This window comes from Rhipicephalus microplus, unplaced genomic scaffold (assembly GCF_043290135.1).
Source record: "Rhipicephalus microplus isolate Deutch F79 unplaced genomic scaffold, USDA_Rmic scaffold_230, whole genome shotgun sequence".
NCBI classification, from domain to species: domain Eukaryota; kingdom Metazoa; phylum Arthropoda; class Arachnida; order Ixodida; family Ixodidae; genus Rhipicephalus; species Rhipicephalus microplus.
Window position 1 is genome coordinate 27,501 of NW_027464801.1, and position 10,000 is coordinate 37,500.

General features: G+C 60.0%; 1 non-coding gene across 1 annotated transcript; it reads left to right on the top strand.

Annotated features, from left to right (window-relative positions):
* The first annotated feature begins 7,022 nt into the window (after positions 1-7,022).
* On the top strand, positions 7,023-8,837 carry LOC142792631 (small subunit ribosomal RNA). Its single transcript, XR_012891084.1, has one exon. It is a non-coding gene; the product is annotated as a small subunit ribosomal RNA (ribosomal RNA).
* Positions 8,838-10,000: the final 1,163 nt, after the last annotated feature.

Below are 10,000 nucleotides of genomic sequence, written 5' to 3' on the forward strand. Positions count from 1 at the left end.
TACGGTGGAGTTCTGTGCGCAAAAGCGGCGGGTGTGTTTCTAAGCACCACAGCGTTGTGTCAAAAAAGAGGTGCCTGAGAGAAACGCATGCGACTGCCGTGCTTTGCGGCATAGCACCGTGCGCAAAAACGGTGCGCATGCAAGAGGTGTCAGAGCTAGCGAACTTTTGCCACGAGCAACAGGTCACTAAAAGCCTATAGATGACGGTGTTGGAGGAAAAGAAAAATATCGAGAAAGCACTGCGGTGTGCCGTGCGTAGGGACGGGCGCGCGTGCCACATGCCGCCGAAATATGGGTGTCGGAGAAAACAGAGTGCCGCGCGTAACGAGGGGCGCGCGTGTTACAGAGAGATATGCCCAAACGCATGAAAGTGTACGCAGGTGTCCTAAGGCAGTTTTTTTTTTTTCCTCATTTTGATGTCGCCCCGGCTGACGTGGTTTTCGTTTTTCCGTGCCGCCCCGGCTGACGCGGTTTTCGTTTTTCCGTGCCGCCCCGGCTGACGCAGTTTTTGCGCCGCCCCGGCTGACGCGGTTTTCGCGCCGCCCCGGCTGACGCGGTTCCGACTTTGCACTTTTTGGCTCACCCCGGCTGGCGGCCCACTCACTCGATCGCCAGGTCTGTTTGCCCCGGTGGTTCCACCGCCAGGCTTAAGCGCGAACTTTTTTTGTTTGTTTTCTTTTGATTAAGCGCAAGCTTTTTTCTTTGTTTTCTTTTGATTAAGCGCGGGCTTTTTTCTTTGTTTTTTTTGCATTCGCCCCGGCAGACGCGGTTTTTGCGCCGCCCCGGCTGACGCGGTTTTTGCCGCCCCGGCTGACGCAGTTCGGACTTAGCACTTTTCGGCTGTGCCTGGCTGGCGGCCCACTCACTCGATCGCCATGTCTGTTTGCCACAGTTTTCCCGGTGGTGCCGCACCCGGGCTCGCCCCGGCTGACGCGGTTTCGTGCCGCCCCGGCAGACGCGGTTTTCGCGCCGCCCCGGCTGACGCGGTTTCGTGCCGCCCCGGCAGACGCGGTTTTTTGCCGCCCCGGCTGACGCAGTTCGGACTTGGCACTTTTTGGCTGAGCCTTGCTGGCGGCCCACTCACTCGATCGCCATGTCTGTTTGCCACAGTTTTCCCGGTGGTGCCGCACCCGGGCTCGCCCCGGCAGACGCGTTTTTTTTTTCTTTCGCCCCGGCTGACGCAGTTTTCGCGCCGCCCCGGCAGACGCGGTTTTCGCGCCGCCCCGGCAGACGCGGTTTTTTGCGCCGCCCCGGCTGACGCAGTTCGGACTTGGCACTTTTTGGCTGAGCCTGGCTGGCGGCCCACTCACTCGATCGCCATGTCTGTTTGCCACAGTTTTCCCGGTGGTGCCGCACCCGGGCTCGCCCCGGCTGACGCAGTTTTCGCGCCGCCCCGGCTGACGCGGTTTCGTGCCGCCCCGGCAGACGCGGTTTTTTGCGCCGCCCCGGCTGACGCGGTTTTTTGCCGCCCCGGCTGACGCAGTTCGGACTTGGCACTTTTCGGCTGTGCCTGGCTGGCGGCCCACTCACTCGATCGCCATGTCTGTTTGCCACAGTTTTCCCGGTGGTGCCGCACCCGGGCTCGCCCCGGCAGACGCGTTTTTTTTTTTTTCTTTCGCCCCGGCTGACGCAGTTTTCGCGCCGCCCCGGCTGACGCGGTTTCGTGCCGCCCCGGCAGACGCGGTTTTTTGCGCCGCCCCGGCTGACGCGGTTTTTGCCGCCCCGGCTGACGCAGTTCGGACTTAGCACTTTTTGGCTGAGCCTGGCTGGTGGCCCACTCACTCGATCGCCATGTCTGTTAGCCACAGTTTTCCCGGTGGTGCCGCACCCGGGCTCGCCCCGGCTGACGCAGTTTTCGCGCCGCCCCGGCTGACGCGGTTTCGTGCCGCCCCGGCAGACGCGGTTTTCGCGCCGCCCCGGCTGACGCGGTTTTTGCCGCCCCGGCTGACGCAGTTCGGACTTAGCACTTTTCGGCTGTGCCTGGCTGGCGGCCCACTCACTCGATCGCCATGTCTGTTTGCCACAGTTTTCCCGGTGGTGCCGCACCCGGGCTCGCCCCGGCTGACGCAGTTTTCGCGCCGCCCCGGCTGACGCGGTTTCGTGCCGCCCCGGCAGACGCGGTTTTCGCGCCGCCCCGGCTGACGCGGTTTCGTGCCGCCCCGGCAGACGCGGTTTTTTGCCGCCCCAGCTGACGCAGTTCGGACTTAGCACTTTTTGGCTGAGCCTTGCTGGCGGCCCACTCACTCGATCGCCATGTCTGTTTGCCACAGTTTTCCCGGTGGTGCCGCACCCGGGCTCGCCCCGGCAGACGCGTTTTTTTTTTCTTTCGCCCCGGCTGACGCAGTTTTCGCGCCGCCCCGGCAGACGCGGTTTTCGCGCCGCCCCGGCAGACGCGGTTTTTTGCGCCGCCCCGGCTGACGCGGTTTTTTGCCGCCCCGGCTGACGCAGTTCGGACTTGGCACTTTTTGGCTGAGCCTGGCTGGCGGCCCACTCACTCGATCGCCATGTCTGTTTGCCACAGTTTTCCCGGTGGTGCCGCACCCGGGCTCGCCCCGGCTGACGCAGTTTTCGCGCCGCCCCGGCTGACGCGGTTTCGTGCCGCCCCGGCAGACGCGGTTTTTTGCGCCGCCCCGGCTGACGCGGTTTTTTGCCGCCCCGGCTGACACGGTTCGGACTTTGCACTTTTCGGCTGTGCCTGGCTGGCGGCCCACTCACTCGATCGCCATGTCTGTTTGCCACAGTTTTCCCGGTGGTGCCGCACCCGGGCTCGCCCCGGCAGACGCGTTTTTTTTTTTTTTTCTTTCGCCCCGGCTGACGCAGTTTTCGCGCCGCCCCGGCTGACGCGGTTTCGTGCCGCCCCGGCAGACGCGGTTTTTTGCGCCGCCCCGGCTGACGTGGTTTTTGCCGCCCCGGCTGACGCAGTTCGGACTTTGCACTTTTTGGCTGAGCCTGGCTGGCGGCCCACTCACTCGATCGCCATGTCTGTTTGCCACAGTTTTCCCGGTGGTGCCGCACCCGGGCTCGCCCCGGCAGACGCGTTTTTTTTTTTCCTTCGCCCCGGCAGACGTGGTTCCCCCCCCCCCCTCCGTCTTTCTTTTTGTTTTTTTTTTTCGCCGCGGCTGAAGTGGATTTTTCGGTGCCTCGACGCCCCGGTAGTCGCGGTTTTTCCGTTTCCGCACGGCCCCGGCTGACGCTGCTCGGTCACAGTCGCCTTTTGTGGTGATTGCAGACTTCTTGAGCGCGGGTGTTTTTTTTTTTTGTTGTTGTTGTTGTTTTATTACGCATTCGCTCCAGCAGACGCTGTTTAGACTTTTTGTTTCCTCTTTTATCCTGCGACGAGGTGACGAGGTTTATTCGGTGCCCCGCCGCCCCGGCTGAAGTGATTTTTCCTGTCCCGTGCCGCCCCGGCTGACGCGGTTGGGACTTCGCGTTTGTTCGGCCGCCACGGGTTTTGGCGCACTCGCTCGGTTGCTTGTTGTTGCCACTTGTTGCGAACCCAGGTTTCTTGAGCGAGCGCGGGCGTTTTTTCTTCCTTTCTTTCTTTGTTCTATGTGTTAGCGAATCGGCCTTTAATATCACACGAGGACTCACAACCAACAATTTTCAGTTTGAAGTGTAAAAAATCTGCAGGTGTTGACGTAACTGACTTGCCCCGTACCCTTGAGTACATCCATGAAGTTCTCGTAGTACTACTAAATCGCATTATTCCAAGTGGAGAAATTCCCATAAACTTGCAAACCTCTACACGAAAATCGGTGCGCGTGATAAAGTTGAAAATTATCGTCCGATATCAAATGTGCCTTCTATAACACAAATTCTAGGAAAAAAAAAAAAACACTTGTTCGCCGTTTTCTGCGCCGTGACTGGCAGCACTCCGGCGAAGCGAAACGGGGTCGATTCGAGCACGATATCGGCGTCTTTCGACGTGCTCGCCGGCGACCGTCGCACGAGTACGTCGCACGAGCGCGTCTGCCGGGGCGCCGTTTGCGAAGCCGACGCAAAAGTGGGAACCGCCGCTCGGATGATCGCCGCTTTCGGCAGAGTGAGTGTTGGCACTCCGGGGAAGCGAAACAGCGTGAATGCGCCCACGAAATCGGCGTATTTTGAAGTGCCCGCCGGCGACCGTCGCACGAGTACGGTAAACCGCGTCAGCCGGGGCGTAGTTCGGGACGCCGACGAAAAAGTGGGAAGCGCAACTCGGATCTTCGCCGTTTTTGCAGGAGTGAGTGGCGGCCCTCCTGCGAGACCAAGAAGCATCGATTCGTGCACGAATTCGGCGCCTTTCGACGTGATCGCCGGCGACCGTCGCTCGAGTAGGGCAAACCGCGTCTGCCGGGGCGGGCTTCGGGACGCCGATGCGAAAGTGGGAAACGCTGCTCGGATGTTCGCCGTTTTTGGCCGAGTGAGTGCTGGCACACGGGCGAAGCCAAACGGGGCCGATTACGGCACGATATCGGCGTCTTTCGACGTGCCCGCCGGCGACCGTCGCACGAGTACGGTAAACCGCGTCAGCCCGGGCGGAGTTCGGGACGCCGATGCGAAAGTGGAGAACGCCGCTCGGATCTTCGCCGTTTTTGGAGGAGTGAGTGGCGGCACTCCGGAGAAGCCAAGGAGCGCCAATTAGCGCACGATATCGGCGTCTTTCGACGCGCTCGCCGGCGACCGTCGCACGAGTAGGGCAAACCGCGTCTGCCGGGGCGGGGTTTACGACGCCGACGCAAAAGTGGGAACCGCCGCTCGGATGTTGGCCGTTTTTGGCAGAGTGAGTGCTGGCACTCCGGCGAAGCGAAAGAGCGCGAATGCGCCCACGAAAGTGGCGTGTTTGGACGTGCTTGACGACGACCACCGCAGGAAAACGAAAAACCACGTCAGCCGGGGCGAGCGACCCATGGCGGTCTGGGTGCTTATCGCTGCTATTATAGGGGCACCCCGGCAGACGCAAAAAAAAAAAAAATTTTTTTCGACATTCTTTTTTGCTCGTCGACCTCGGGTGACCCAGGTCGCAGTGGGAGCCGCGCACGAAAGCGGCGTCGCGAGACGGCTTCGCGGTCGCTAGTCGCACGAGCTCGGCAACCGCGTCTGCCGGGGCGGAGTTCGGGACGCCGACGGCTAAGTGGGAACCGCCGCTCGGATGTTCGCCGTTTGTGGCCGAGTGAGTGCTGGCACTCCGGCGAAGCCAAACGGGGCCGATTCCGGCACGATATCGGCGTCTTTCTACGTGCTCGCCGGCGACCGTCGCACGAGTACGGCAAAGTGCGTCTGCCGGGGCGGGGTTTGCGACGCGTACGCAATAGTGAGAACCGTCGCTCGGATGTTCGTCGTCTTTCGCCGAGCCAGTGCTGGCACTCCGGCGAAGCCGAACGGAGCCGATTCGGGCACGATATCGGCGTCTTTCCACGTGCTCGCCGGCGACCGTCGCACGAGTACGGTAAACCGCGTCAGCCGGGGCGGAGTTCGGGACGCCGATGCGAAAGTGGGAAGCGCCGCTCGGATCTTCGCCGTTTTTGGAGGAGTCAGTGGCGGCACTCCGGTGAAGCCAAGGTGCGCCAATTCGCGCACGATATCGGCGTCTTTCGACGTGCCCGCCGGCCACCGTCGCACGAGTACGGCAAACCTCGTCTGCCGGGGCGGGGTTTGCGACGCCGACGCAAAAGTGGGAACCGCCGCTCGGATGTTCGCCGTTTTTGGCAGAGTGAGTGCTGGCACTCCGGCGAAGCGAAAGAGCGTGAATGCGCCCACGAAAGTAGCGTATTTGGACGTGCTTGACGGCGACCGCCGCAGGAGTACGAAAAACCACGTCAGCCGGGGCGAGCGACCCACGGCGGTCTGGGTGCTTATCGCTGCTATTATAGGGGCACCCCGGCAGACGCAGAAAGAAAAAAAAAAATGGGGACATGGCGTGCGTCACCGTGCGGCTTCGCAGCGTTGCCGAAGTCGCCGAGCCCTTCGACTGAGCCGAACGGCGGACAGGGAACGTTGGTCGGCCGTTCTAACCTGTCGGTGCCACGCCGAGACGTCGTTAAGGAAAACCGCGTCGTGGGCCTCTACGACGCCGTCGAGTCGTTGTACGTTTGGTGTCCAGCGTGTCGGCGGCGAGTAGCGGACACGTCGTTCACGACTTCGGTCTTTCGCAGTCGACGCGAACTTGCGGAGAGTCGTGGTGCCTCACGTTTTCGGCAGAAACCGCGGCGGAATTTTCCCGTGCGTGCGCGCACGACCTCGGTGCTGTGCCGTCAGCGTAGTGTTGCACAAACTCGTGGCCTACCCAAGGTGCGGTACGTTTGCGGCCGTATCCTCGGTGGGAATTTCGTGAGTAGGGTCGCAAATTCTACGACCTCGGCGGGTTTGAGAGCGACGTAGACTTGTGGCACGCTCAACATGCCACACGTTTCGGGGCACACCCGCGGTGAAATTTTCTCGAGTACGCTCGTATTAGGGCCCAAGGAGGTCTGGGTACTTATCGCTGCTATTATGTGGGGGTTCTCGTGAGCGGCGTACGCGAAAGCGACCGGGTGTCTGATATGCGGCGGGCTTCGGCCTCGTCAAGCGTGTCCTCGGGTCTGCTCCAGGGGAATCCACGGCAGTCGTCTGCAGCCTCATCCGCTTGATGCGTTAGGGGCTGGTTGTCGGACGGTGCCGTTTTACCACGATATCGAGGTGTGTTCCGTGTCGTCCTCGGGCGATTCAGATGCGAAAGCGCCGAAGACGCGGGCGTGACCCGTCGTCTGGCGGCTTTGCAGTCTCGGCTCCGTTGCTAGTTCCGGCCGGTCCACCGACAGTGCAGCGGGCTTGGGCAACCCGCACGGCGCGACCGAGTCGATGCAACGAAAAAGAGCGAGCATGAACGTGCTTCTTGCCGCACGGCTCCCACTCGTCTTTCGGGAAGGTTGTGCCGTAGCGAGCTCGAACGCCGTCATCTCGGAGTGCAAAATAAGCGTGTTGGGGCGCCTGAAGGTGGCCTCCGCCGCACACAGACTGCGTCCGGCCCGCCGAGGGCGAGGACGGACGCGCAGTCGAACGATTACCTGGTTGATCCTGCCAGTAATCATATGCTTGTCTCAAAGATTAAGCCATGCATGTCTAAGTACATGCCGAAATAAGGCGAAACCGCGAATGGCTCATTAAATCAGTTATGGTTCCTTAGATCGTTTCTTCCTACTTGGATAACTGTGGCAATTCTAGAGCTAATACATGCAGTGAGCCTGGAGCCCTTTGGGTAACGGGTGCTTTTATTAGACCAAGATCGATCGGGTTTCGGCCCGTATTGTGTGGTGACTCTGGATAACTTTGTGCTGATCGCATGGCCACGAGCCGGCGACGTTTCTTTCAAGTGTCTGCCTTATCAACTTTCGATGGTAGGTTACTTGCTTACCATGGTTGTTACGGGTAACGGAGAATCAGGGTTCGATTCCGGAGAGGGAGCCTGAGAAACGGCTACCACATCCAAGGAAGGCAGCAGGCGCGCAAATTACCCACTCCCGGCACGGGGAGGTAGTGACGAAAAATAACAATACGGGACTCTTTTGAGGCCCCGTAATTGAAATGAGTACACTCTAAATCCTTTAACGAGGATCAATTGGAGGGCAAGTCTGGTGCCAGCAGCCGCGGTAATTCCAGCTCCAATAGCGTATACTAAAGCTGCTGCGGTTAAAAAGCTCGTAGTTGGATCTCAGTTCCAGACGAGTAGTGCATCTACCCGATGCGACGGCTCGGACTGAACATCATGCCGGTTCTTTCTTGGTGCACTTCATTGTGTGCCTCGAGATGGCCGGTGCTTTTACTTTGAAAAAATTAGAGTGCTCAACGCAGGCGAGTCGCCTGAATAAACTTGCATGGAATAATAGAACAAGACCTCGTTTCTGTTCTGTTGGTTTTTGGAATACGAGGTAATGATTAAGAGGGACGGACGGGGGCATTCGTATTGCGGCGCTAGAGGTGAAATTCTTGGACCGTCGCAAGACGAACTACTGCGAAAGCATTTGCCAAGAATGTTTTCATTGATCAAGAACGAAAGTCAGAGGTTCGAAGGCGATCAGATACCGCCCTAGTTCTGACCATAAACGATGCCAACCAGCGATCCGCCTGAGTTACTCAAATGACTCGGCGGGCAGCTTCCGGGAAACCAAAGTATTTGGGTTCCGGGGGAAGTATGGTTGCAAAGCTGAAACTTAAAGGAATTGACGGAAGGGCACCACCAGGAGTGGAGCCTGCGGCTTAATTTGACTCAACACGGGAAAACTTACCCGGCCCGGACACTGGGAGGATTGACAGATTGAGAGCTCTTTCTTGATTCGGTGGATGGTGGTGCATGGCCGTTCTTAGTTGGTGGAGCGATTTGTCTGGTTAATTCCGATAACGAACGAGACTCTAGCCTATTAAATAGGTGCGGGGTTCCCAGCACCTTACAACCTTCTTAGAGGGACAAGCGGCTCCTAGCCGCACGAAACAGAGCAATAACAGGTCTGTGATGCCCTTAGATGTCCGGGGCCGCACGCGCGCTACACTGAAGGAAGCAGCGTGTCTTTATCCCTGTCTGAAAAGACTGGGTAACCCGTGGAACTTCTTTCGTGATTGGGATAGGGGCTTGCAATTGTTCCCCTTGAACGAGGAATTCCCAGTAAGCGCGAGTCATAAGCTCGCGTTGATTACGTCCCTGCCCTTTGTACACACCGCCCGTCGCTACTACCGATTGAATGATTTAGTGAGGTCTTCGGACCGATGTCCGGCGCGGCCTTTCGGTTGCGCCGGTCTGTTGGAAAGATGACCAAACTTGATCATTTAGAGGAAGTAAAAGTCGTAACAAGGTTTCCGTAGGTGAACCTGCGGAAGGATCATTAACGGATTGTGAAGGGTGAGCGCCTCAGCTGCGTCTGCGCCCGACACTTTCTGCCGCTGACCCCGTTTGGACGCGGGGTCGGCTTTTCCCCACGGGGCTGCCTGAATGTGGAGCGGCACCCCGTGACAAATTGTTGCGCCCAGCGGACGCCAACACCGCGACCTTGGACGGTCGGCCAGGTGGCGGACGCGGGTACAAACGGCGCAACGCACTCATAGGTCGGCTTTCGACCCGCCACTGCACCGTGGCTCGAAGCGCTCGAAATGCGCGACCCGACCGCTGCGGGACCGCCTAGTACTGTAAACAGGAGCGGCGGAGCGCGAACGGCGAGTCGTGGTTACGTCGGTAGAAGGCGAGGCTGCGCGTTCCCGAAACGCCAGCCGAGTGCCCTCCCGACCGTTCGAGCGTGCAAGAACGAGACCCGACAATCGCGCGGCGACTGCCAAGTACGAGAGGAACGGCACAAGCGTCGGCGGTCGGTCAAGGAACTGGCGATGTGACGGGTCCGCTGTGCACCAGTGCATACCGTCCCGCCGTCCGCGGCAAGCGCCTCCGCGTCCTCGGGTGACGGAGGCTGCCGGTCGGTTCTTGCAGGCGAGGGATCTCGCTGGCACCGGTTCGCGTTGACGCGCGGCCGGTCATGGCACGGCGATGCGACGGCCGAGGTGCGCAGTACTCGATGGAGGAACCGCACGCTCCGATGACCGTCCCGCCCTCCGCGGCGTATGCGTACCGACCGTAATGGTTGCAGCAGCGCCGGCCGGCTTTTGAATTCGCCACACGAAACACGGTGCGAGATCGCGGTTAGGGGAGCGTCGACGTTGCCAGGCGTTTTGCTTGCTGCCGAGGGAAAGGCGGCACGGCCACGTCGCGCTCGTCGCGATTAGCGGGTCTGCGCGCTTTGGGAAGGTGCCGCAACGACTTGCCGAAAGAGGAAGCACGGAAGAACGAGGGACTTGGACGTCCCGACAATTGAACGCACTTGCGGCCAGGCCCTTGCTGGCTTCGTTCTTCCGCCTCGAGTAGGCTCGTACGCGGCTCCGGCGCCGAAAGTGGTCCTTGGCACCGACTTCGGTGGACGTGGGAAGTGCCGCGCAAGTACGGCGCGCCTGGCTCCACCTGTTGGCTAAAGTAGGCAGCCGGATCGGCATTTTGGTGTGCGGT